General features: G+C 56.0%; 1 protein-coding gene across 1 annotated transcript in view; it reads left to right on the top strand.

Annotated features, from left to right (window-relative positions):
• Positions 1 to 208: 208 nt before the first annotated feature.
• The window catches only part of PADI1 (peptidyl arginine deiminase 1), a 46,689-nt gene continuing 37,532 nt past the window's right edge, over positions 209 to 9,365 (top strand). The window contains exon 1 of the mRNA XM_073903282.1: positions 209 to 338. The gene's annotated coding sequence lies outside the window, so the exon portion shown is untranslated. The remainder of the gene's footprint in view (positions 339 to 9,365) is intronic.

The raw sequence follows: 9,365 nt of genomic DNA, 5'->3' as shown, positions 1-9,365 counted from the left end.
ATACTGCTTCTAGAAATTTCCTTGACTCCACAAGTCCCAGTGGGTAAACATGTGCTCACCTGCCGACCTCTCCCCTGGTTTCTGCCCTGGTTTTGCGTGTTATGGGTGAACCCATCGGGACATGGTGGCGAGCCTGAGCTCATGCTTAGCTGATGTCAGCGAAAGTTAGGGGTGTCGGAACAGCCACCCTTTGTCTTGTCACTTAGTTCTGCAAGGGAGTCCAGGCTGGAAGGCAGGGACTGGGGAGGTGGAGATGCCCCAACTGAGGCCTGGTTCCCAGGAGAGAGGACAAGTTTGGGAGTTTCCTGAGCTGCCCTTCCCAAAAAAGATAGCAAGAGGTAAGCAAGAAGGATATGCAGCGGGTGTCGACAGTTTTTAGGGTGTTGGCTACAGGCCATCTGGGAAGACCTGGAACCTGCTTGCCAAAGACTTAATATGATTGACTTTGTTTTCTTCGCAGCCAGGCCAAGTGCCAGAGGACCTGGCTTCTAGCTTTGGCTCTGTGGCTGGCTGCTGTGTGACCCAGAGCCAGTCACTTCCCCTCTCTGGGCCTCAGGCTCTCTGTCCCTTGCCCTCCCTCCCGCACCCTCGCAGTGGTGCATCCAGTTTGATTGTCTGACTAACCTGATGGCTCCTAGCCTCAGTTTCCTCATCTGCACAGTGGGGATACATACAGCCATGATGTGGGAGGTGTAGGGGGGCGTGTCCCCAGCACCCAGGGCAGGTGCAAAGTAGGTGATCCCTCCATGTCCGAGGGCGGGAGCGGGGGGCTTGAGGAAAGGGAGGCCCTGGGGGAAGCGGGGGCTCAAGAGGGGACTGCCTGGGCTCTAGCACTCAATGGAGCTCCGGGGTTCTCATCTGCATTGCCCCGGGGCCTCTTTCCTGTACCCCCATCTCAGTCTCTCTTATTCTCTCTGATTTCTGTCCCTCCCTCTGTCTTTCAGTTTGTCTTTCTCTGTTCCTGCTGCTCTCCGTGCCTCTCTTCCTCACTTCTGTCCCTTTGTTCTCTGGGTTGGACTCTCTCTGTCTCCATTTCTTCCTGTCTCTGTGCATCTCTCTGTCCCCTCTCCCCCTACTTCTCTCTGGAGGCCCCTCTGGCTTCACTGAGCCACAGGGCCAGGCCGGGGTGGGGAAAAAGCTGGAGCTCGGCTCCCAGACCACACTGTGCTCCCCGAGGCTGCCGGACCCAGCCCCACTGTCGGGCCGATGGAGCCCCAGGGGCTCTGCCAAGGGGTGGCTGGAATCCCTGCCTGGACAACTTGGGGTTGCTGCCTGGCTGGGGGTTGATGGCCGAGAACGCCTGTACCACCGTGAGCCTCGATTGTTTTTCATTCAAAAGCCAGCTTCCTGATCTCCCAGAGCTGAAGGCCTGGCCACTCCCTGTTCCTGACCCTCTGAAATATGCAGTCTGGCCAGAGTGATGAGGGAAATGGTGTTAAAACAGGTGGTTTCCCCAGGACAGAGCCTTGGGGGCGGGGGGCTACTTAGAGAACAGAACATTCCGTGGGTGCCAGAGGCCAGAGGCAGGTGTATGGGACGGCTTCCTGGAGGAAGTGGACTGCGGGGGGGGGGGGGCCACCAGGGGCCTGGCCCATGCCGAGTGCTTTGTAAACATGACCTCAGTGTCTTCATCTGCAGAGTGGGGATAAGCACAGCCACCACCTGGGAGGTGTCACGGGGGACGTGTTGCAAAGCCCAGCACTTGGACCAAACGTGCACATAATAATTTTGCAGGTGAGGCCAGAGATGACTCCCTGACGCCCCTAATGCTCTTCCAGAGAGAAGTGGGGGGGAGGGGACAGAGAGATGCCCAGAGACAGGAAGAAACGGAGAGAGACGGAGACAAAGAAAGTCCAACCCAGAGAACAAAGGGACAGAAGTGAGGAATAGGGGTCCTAGAGGAGTCAAATGGCTGTCCATGGTCACCCAGCCAGTGAATGATGGGCCAGGGCTGGACCTGCCACCTGGACCTGCTCTGTCCACTGTTTGTACAACTTGTCCAGCTGTTGACCCCCCCTCCCCACACCCCTAATGTTCCTTCTTCCTTCCCTGTCTGGGGGAAACAGAATGGGCTGTGTGTCCTTGGACAAATTGCTGGCCCTCTCTGGGCTTATTAGCGGTGACAAATCAGGCCAGTGGCTTTCTGAGAAGATCTGCAGAGCCCCAGGCTCCTGATCAAGGGCTGCAGGTACTGCCGGAGGGGGGTGGGTGAGCAGGTGGGATTTGCTCCCCTACTGTGCTTGGTCCTGAGTGTCTACTCTGCTCTGTTTTCAGTGTAAACCTCTAAACGTCCGGCTTATCTCGAAAACCTCCTTTTTCCCTGCATTTTAGGAGAGTATGTGCCCCCCCCCGACCCCCGGCCCCCGGCCCCCGGCCATCAGGGCCCTCTCTGAGGTGAGTGTCTGCGCTTGGGCTCGCCCCCAAGCCCAGGGCTCAGGCCAGGCCAAGGCCAGCAGGGGCCAGATGGCCGGGGCTCATGTTGTGGAAGCCTCCAGGGTTTGAAGGCGCCAGACACATAGAGTTGGGTGGCTGGGACCCAAATGGTCTTAATGGTGTAAGGCATTGAGGACTGGGGGTGTCTCTTGAGTCCTGCCATCTGGCCTCTGTGCCAGACACAGGATGTTCTCGCCTCCCCAGGGCAGAAGGTGGGTCGTGTGTGTGTGTGTGTGATGCCGCAGGAGGGGCGAGGCCAGTGGCCCCTGCAGCCTGTAAGCACCAAGGACGGTAGAACGTGGCAATGAGCACACAAGCTTGGAGTCCCACAGATGGGGCCGCAGCTCTGTTTCCATCTTCGTTCACGGGAGACCTCAGAGTATATTTCCTCCTCTGCTGCCTCGGTCTGCTCCAGGAATGCAAGACGGTACCTGAGAGGTCTTACACACCGAGCCGGCGCCCTGTAAGTGCTCAGTAAACTCTGGATCCCACCATTACCTGGCGTCCCTGGGCCTCAGCACGTTTCCCTGTTGTGGCTCTTGGAAAGTGTCCTCAGAGCAACACGTTCACACACCCGCATTCCTCATTAGCTGTGCTCCCCGAGAAGGCAGTCTGCGGCTAGGTCTTGTTCTCTACTCATGGCCTGGCCCATGGTGGACCTGCCCAAGAAATCTTGGTTGCATAAATATGAGTGAGCGATGTGGGGGAAAGATGCTGGGCTCTCCTGTACAATGGTTTCTCCACCGGGGGTCTGGGGAGGTGGTATCTTACAGCAGCTGTGCAGGCCAGATCTAGATGCAGTGTCCCTGGTGGCCAGGGCTGCCCTACAGGGAAGAAGAGTTTTTTAAGGACCTCTCTCAGGAGGTCTGAGAACCCAAGTTTCTCACTCTGAGGTTGATTCCCTGTCTTCTACTTCACATTGCCTCTAGGAGGCTGTGTATTTTGAGGCAAGTTGCTCTCCTTCTCTGGGCCTCTCTGGGCCTCTCTGTCTCCATGTGTTTGATGAGGCAGGTGGACCAAGTTATCTGGGAGTGTCTGCCAAGACGTGAAGCGTTGGGCGATGCCCAGCAGAGGTACCGTCCCTCACCCCCTTTCCGGGAATGATTCCCCAGCTCTGTGTGAGCCAGTAGAAGGTGCTAGACTCTGATTCTCATGGTGGGACCTCACCTGCAGCCAGGTTGGCTGACACTGGACGATACTAGATCTCTACTCTAGCAGCTATGAGAAAGAGCCATCATCAGGGAGGGGATCCCCAAATTCCCTGCCACTCCCCATTTAATCAAAGGCTCGGATAAAATGAAGAATATTCATTGACGAGGGTCTGAAGGATACCAGGCACATTTTTCTATGACACCCCACCCCAAAATACACCCATGGACCAAGCCAGACCCAACCGTAAGGATGCTATGGATCATTTAGTTCAAAATCCCATGCTTGCTCTGTTTAGTAAACTCCACTTGGGGATGGAAGGGGGGAATGTCCCTTAGTCTTCAGGGCCACAAGAATTGGGCTTCTCTTCTTCAACTGGTTTAGTTGTATCCTGTGGGCACCATGATTCGTGAAATTGATTATATTTCCCTTTTCTTGTGGGCCACCAGGGAACTCCCTGCCAGATCTACCGACCAGACAGAAGTTCATCCTTGTCTTTTACTTTCTTTTCCCACTCTTTGACCTAATTTTCTCATTTGAAAAATAATTTTACTCAGGGTGTATTTTGTAAGCTGTCTCAAATTCTTTCTATTAGGATGTGGGATAAAAATCCATGAAAGTAGTAGGAATGTTGAGCCTTGCCTGGAGTGCTCCCTGGAGGAAGGGAGGTGGAAATGGGGGAGGGGAAGGCAGGAAGGCCGGTGATGGACAGAGCTTTATGGAGACCCCCAGGTCAGGGGACAAATCCCCGGGGGGAGCAGTGTGCGGGAGCGGCCAGAGGAGTAAGATCAGAACAGGGGTCAAGCACAGAGTGAAGAAGTGGTTGTCAGGGGCCTGGTCTGGGGGGCCTTGAACGTCAAGTGAAGCTTCTATTTTTTGAGGATCGCCTATATCCCAGACACTTTACAGACGTCATTTTAAACTTCTACATTATTCCAGGCCTTACAAATTAGGAGACTAAGTCTCAAAAAAGTTAAATCATTTGCCCAGTGCTCTGAAATCTGAGAAATGACTGGGCCCAGACTGGAACCACAGATAGTAGGGCTCTAGGGTCTAGACTTCTCCCATCCAGCTGCCCTCCTTTATCCGGGGGCCGCAAGATGCTGGAGCAGTCTTAAGCGGGGGCCGGGGGGGATGGCAGATTGGATGTATGTTTCAGACAGATTGCTACTGCCTGCAGTGCAGAATGAAGTGAGCCTGGGGGCTGGGAAAGCAGGAGGCGGCTCAGGTCCTGGCTGGGACTAGGGTGGGGGGTGAGGGTGGAGGGGAAGGGATGAGGCCAGAGAGGTTTGGGAGGTAGAGCTGATGAGTCAGGTGGGGTGACTGAATGCTGGGGATGAGGGAGGAGGAAGACTGAATAGGTTGCCTGGGTCTCTGGTTTGGTACCTGGGGTGGAGGCTGTGCCATTTGCTGAGACAGGCAGGGAGGGGGAGGGTGGACAGCCAGTGGAGGGCAGGGAAGGAGGTGATGTGCCTGGGGGGCTGCTGAATCGGCTACTTGTGGGGGTGGGGCTGGCCGCACCTGACCACAAGCCCCCTGGGCCCCTCCATGCCCAGCCCAGCCCTGCACCGGATGCCATTAACTGCCACGTGGAGCCTGGGACGTCCCAGAGCCGAGGAGGGAGTCAGTGATCCCTGAAGGTCCGTGGTGGCCAACAGAGACCTGGGTCTGGCTTTCAGGCTCTCGGGATGTGCCCATTGAGTTGGGTGACTCATGGCGCTTGCCACTTCCTGCTATTAGAGCCGCTGGCCCTAGGCCCTCTGGCCCTGTGGGAATCGGTGGGTCCCCTGCCTGCTCGAGATGGTTGAGTTAGAGCCCCTGAGGCCCACCGGGGGTCCAGGATTCTGCCCTGGGAGATCCCAGAGGGATGAGTCAATGTAAGGAGCTGAGAGGGCTCGACGGGTAGTGAGCACGCTGACGCCCAGAACAGCACCTGTATGCAGAAGCACCCAGCACTCGTTTTCTTCAACGAATGGCTGAGAACCTTGGACCCAGGCTCGGCTTCCCACAACTCTACCAACGTCTATCCCAACGACTTCCCCAGCCTGAGTTATTCCTTCCATCTCCCCCCCCCCGGACCCCATCCACTAGTTTTTAAATAGTCTATGTTGGGGTCTCAAACAATGGCCCGAGGGCCAGATCTGCTTACGCTATAGGCTCCACCTATTGTTGTTCTCTTTTTAAGAAATACCGAATTTTAATGCATTAGGCAAAGCAGGTTTTACTCCCTTTGCCGCAGTTGGTACCCCTCCTGCTGTGTTGCACCTGGCAGCTTCCCACATTTATTATCTGCCCAACCCCTGAAGGCATCTCAGTCTGGAAGCTCTGTGCTAGCCCCACCGTCCTGTCTCGTGAATGGGGAAGACGAGAGGTGGGGGCTCCTGGGTTAATGGGATGCTAGGTTACCTGAGGTTGGAAGAGTCCCGAGGTCCCTGAGGTCTGCCCTTCAGATCTCTGCTCCGATATCATTTCCCCAGCGAGGCCTTCCCCGATCAGCCGACGCAAACAGCACCCCACTCCCTCTGCCCCTCTACCCTGCTTCACTGGGTCTCATTACCTCCTGACGTCCCAATCTCTGTCCTGCAGTGTCTTCCCTGTCTCTCTTGCTACTCTGTATGTCCCGTGAGGGCAGGGACTTGGTCTTATTCACCGCTGTATCACCCGTGCCAAGAATAATGTCTGGCGCACGGCAGGTGCTCGAAATGATTGTTGGAGAATGGGGAAAATGCATCCCCGGACCTGGTAGCAACAGCACTGGACATCCTCCCTGCTGCAGTGCCCCGGGCTGTTCCGGGGGCATCCTGGAGTCGTGCTAGGGTCCCACGGTCACCCAGTAGCTGACAGGCCTCTCCCTTTGCGAGGGGCTGTGTTTGAGGCTACCCCGGGCAGGTCCTCCCAGCTGAAGGTTCTACCTGCCAGAGGGGAGGGGGTAATGATGTCATTCAGGCCCCCCACCCCTGCTCCTCCCAAATTTGACCAATCAAGCCTGAGATTCCAAGTTCAAATAGACGACAGCATGGGCGTACAGGATGTGCCTTTTTGTGGGTTGTGGGCAGGGCAGGGACCCAGGCAGGCCATGGTGTCTGAAGGGACATGTTCTCAGAGCCGGAGGAAACAGGGATGGGGGCAGGGAAGCCCAGAGCAGGAAAATCTTCTTCTTCTTCTTCTTTTTTTTTTTTTTTTAAGATTTATTTCTTTGAGAGAGAGAGAGAGAGAGAGCACGCGGGTGCACACAGAAGGAGAGGGAAAGGGAGAAGCAGACTCCCAGTTGAGCAGGGACCCCGATGTGGGACTTGATCCCAAGACCCTGGGATCATGACCTGAGCCGAAGGCAGATGTTTAACCAACTGAGCCACCCAGGCGCCCAGTCTCCTCATTTTTTCTTGAAGAGAGACTTCATTTTTTTCTCCAATAGTAAAAACATTTGCTTACCAAAACTTTCAAACAATACACAAAAGCATAAGGAAGAAGATAAAAACAAAACAAAACAAAACAACAACAACCCTGAGGTTCTGTCTCTCAGGGATCCAGTCAACAATTAAGAGCCAATCCAGGGTCACATGGCCTGGGTTCAAATCCTGGCACAACCGCTTTCCGGGGTCAGATTTCGAGGGGGTCCCTTAGCTTCTCTGTGCCTCACTTTCTTTGTCTGTAAAATGGGGATGCACGATGTTCCTCCCAGGCTCTCTGCCCACTCTCTGCGACTCCCTCCCTCTTTCCTCTGGCCCCGAGAACCCTTAAGCCACCATGACCTGCCCGGGCCCCTGCCCCACCCACAACCCGCAAAAGGCACATCCTGTACACCCACGCTGTCTTCTATTTGAATTTGGGTTCCCGGCTTAGTTGGTACCGGCCACCTAATATTGTGGGGAGGATTAGGTGGGTGATGACGCGGAAGGGGCTGAGAACAGTGCCCGGCACACGGTCAGCGCTAGACAGGTGTCTGCTAGCATCTCCTCGCCATTGTCACCATCATCACCGTCATTTTGCAGAAAGCTCTTCATCACCAACCTGCACTCTTCCCTTCCTCCCTTTTTCCCTTGCGTCCGTCCATCTGCCCATCCGTCCATCCGTCCTTCTCTAATGGGAATATTCCCATGTGCTCTCTGCGAGCCTGCTTCTTACACTCCGCATTAATTATATATGAAGCAAATGGCTCAGGTTCTGGTTACTGGGGGTGGGAACTGCCGTGCACCCCCAGAGCGTTGTGTTGCTAGGCTCTGTGTCCACGGGGGGTAAACCTAGACTTTACGTCAGTGCCATTGGGTGTAAAGAGCTTTGCAGATGGAGAACATTTGCCATCGGATGTGTTGGCCCTAAGGAAGACGTTTCAGGAAGATCTTCCAAGTGAAAAGTAACCACATAAATGCTTATACCATTTTTATGTTTCCTGTCTTCCTCCTCGGGTGGGAGGTTCCCGGAGCAGGGACGGTGTCCCCCTCCTGCCCCGCCAGACCGGCAGTTCCCCAGGCAAGGGTGCTGCTCCTTTCCCCCTCTCTCTTTGCCGTCCTTCCCACCCCAGACCTGTGGACAGCGGCTGTCCTGGTTGCGCATCCTGATCCTGCCCCGTGCAGTGGCTGCCCGTGAACGAGAGGGCCCTGTGGCCCAGGGGACATTGAGGGAACTCCCCTCCTCCTCCTCCTCAACGCCCACTGTGAAGGGAGCCAGGCACCTGTAAAGGGTTGCTGTCCTCACCGGTCTACTAGACACTTCCTGTCTGGCCAGGAGCCCCCTGCCCACCCTGCCCACCCCCAGCCTTCCCCGTCTCTCTGATGACAGCTCTATCCTTCCAGCTGCTGCAGGTCCAAGCACTCCCATCCTCCCCGACTCCCCCCTTTCTCTCGAGCCCCCACACCCAGCCTGCCTGCCACCCTTCCCAGCCCGGACCTCTGGAGATGTTCCGAATCCAAGCGCTCCTCCCCATGCTCACGGTTGCCCCCAGGACCAAGCCACCATCGTCTCAACTCTTATGGTGGCTCCCAGAATGTCAACGCCATCAGAGCAGGGACTGTGGTCTGTTTGCTTCTTGGCTGCGTCCCCATCGCCTAAAGGAATGCCTACTGCACAGCAGGTGCTCCGCGAACGCTTGTCAAGTGAGCAACCGGGATTCCACGACACCCTGAGAACAGGCGGGGCTGCAAAGAAGGGATTTTGAGGAAGGAATCAGCCCTCCCCCAGCCCCTTGCTCTGAACTCCTTTGGAGCTGCCCTCCCCACTGGCCGGCTAGGGGTGTTCCCCCGGGCGGGGGGGGGGGCTTCTGCTGCCATCTCTGGAGTTGGGGCGCAAAGCTATACCCTCACCTTCTGGGGGTGGTTTAGTTAGTCAGGAGGACCTGGGTGTCCACCATGGCTGTCCCACTTACTGACAGTGGATCCTCTTCCCTGTAAAATGAGGATACTGGGAAGAGTGGCGAGCATTTGTTTTAGCCGATGCTAGGTGTCGGGCACTGTGCGAAACCTTTTACGCGTTAGCTCACGCATCCCCACATCAGTCCAATGGAACGGGTACAACTGCCATCTCACGGCCGGGAAAGGGAGCCACAGGAAGCCCAAGGTCATAGGTTGTGAGAGGCCGAGCCGGGATTTGAACCCCGGAGGTCTGACTGCCCTGTGCTTTGGATGCATGAGATCAGATCTGCACCGGGCACTTTATCAGGCCTCAGAAAGTGCTGACATCATGATAGTGAGGGTTCACGCGCCAAGAGTCTGAGGATGGAGTCAAAGCTAGGGAAGGAGAGACAGGGCCCACAGGGAGCTTCTGGTGGCAGCTGAGCCCTGCTCCAC

The sequence above is a fragment of the Callorhinus ursinus genome, unplaced genomic scaffold, assembly GCF_003265705.2.
Source record: "Callorhinus ursinus isolate GAN/ISIS: 27379988/994484 unplaced genomic scaffold, GSC_fseal_2.0 scaffold18, whole genome shotgun sequence".
In the NCBI taxonomy this organism is placed as follows: Eukaryota; Metazoa; Chordata; class Mammalia; order Carnivora; family Otariidae; genus Callorhinus; species Callorhinus ursinus.
The sequence above is the reverse complement of the archived record's forward strand: the minus strand, read 5'-3'. Positions and strand labels throughout refer to the sequence as shown.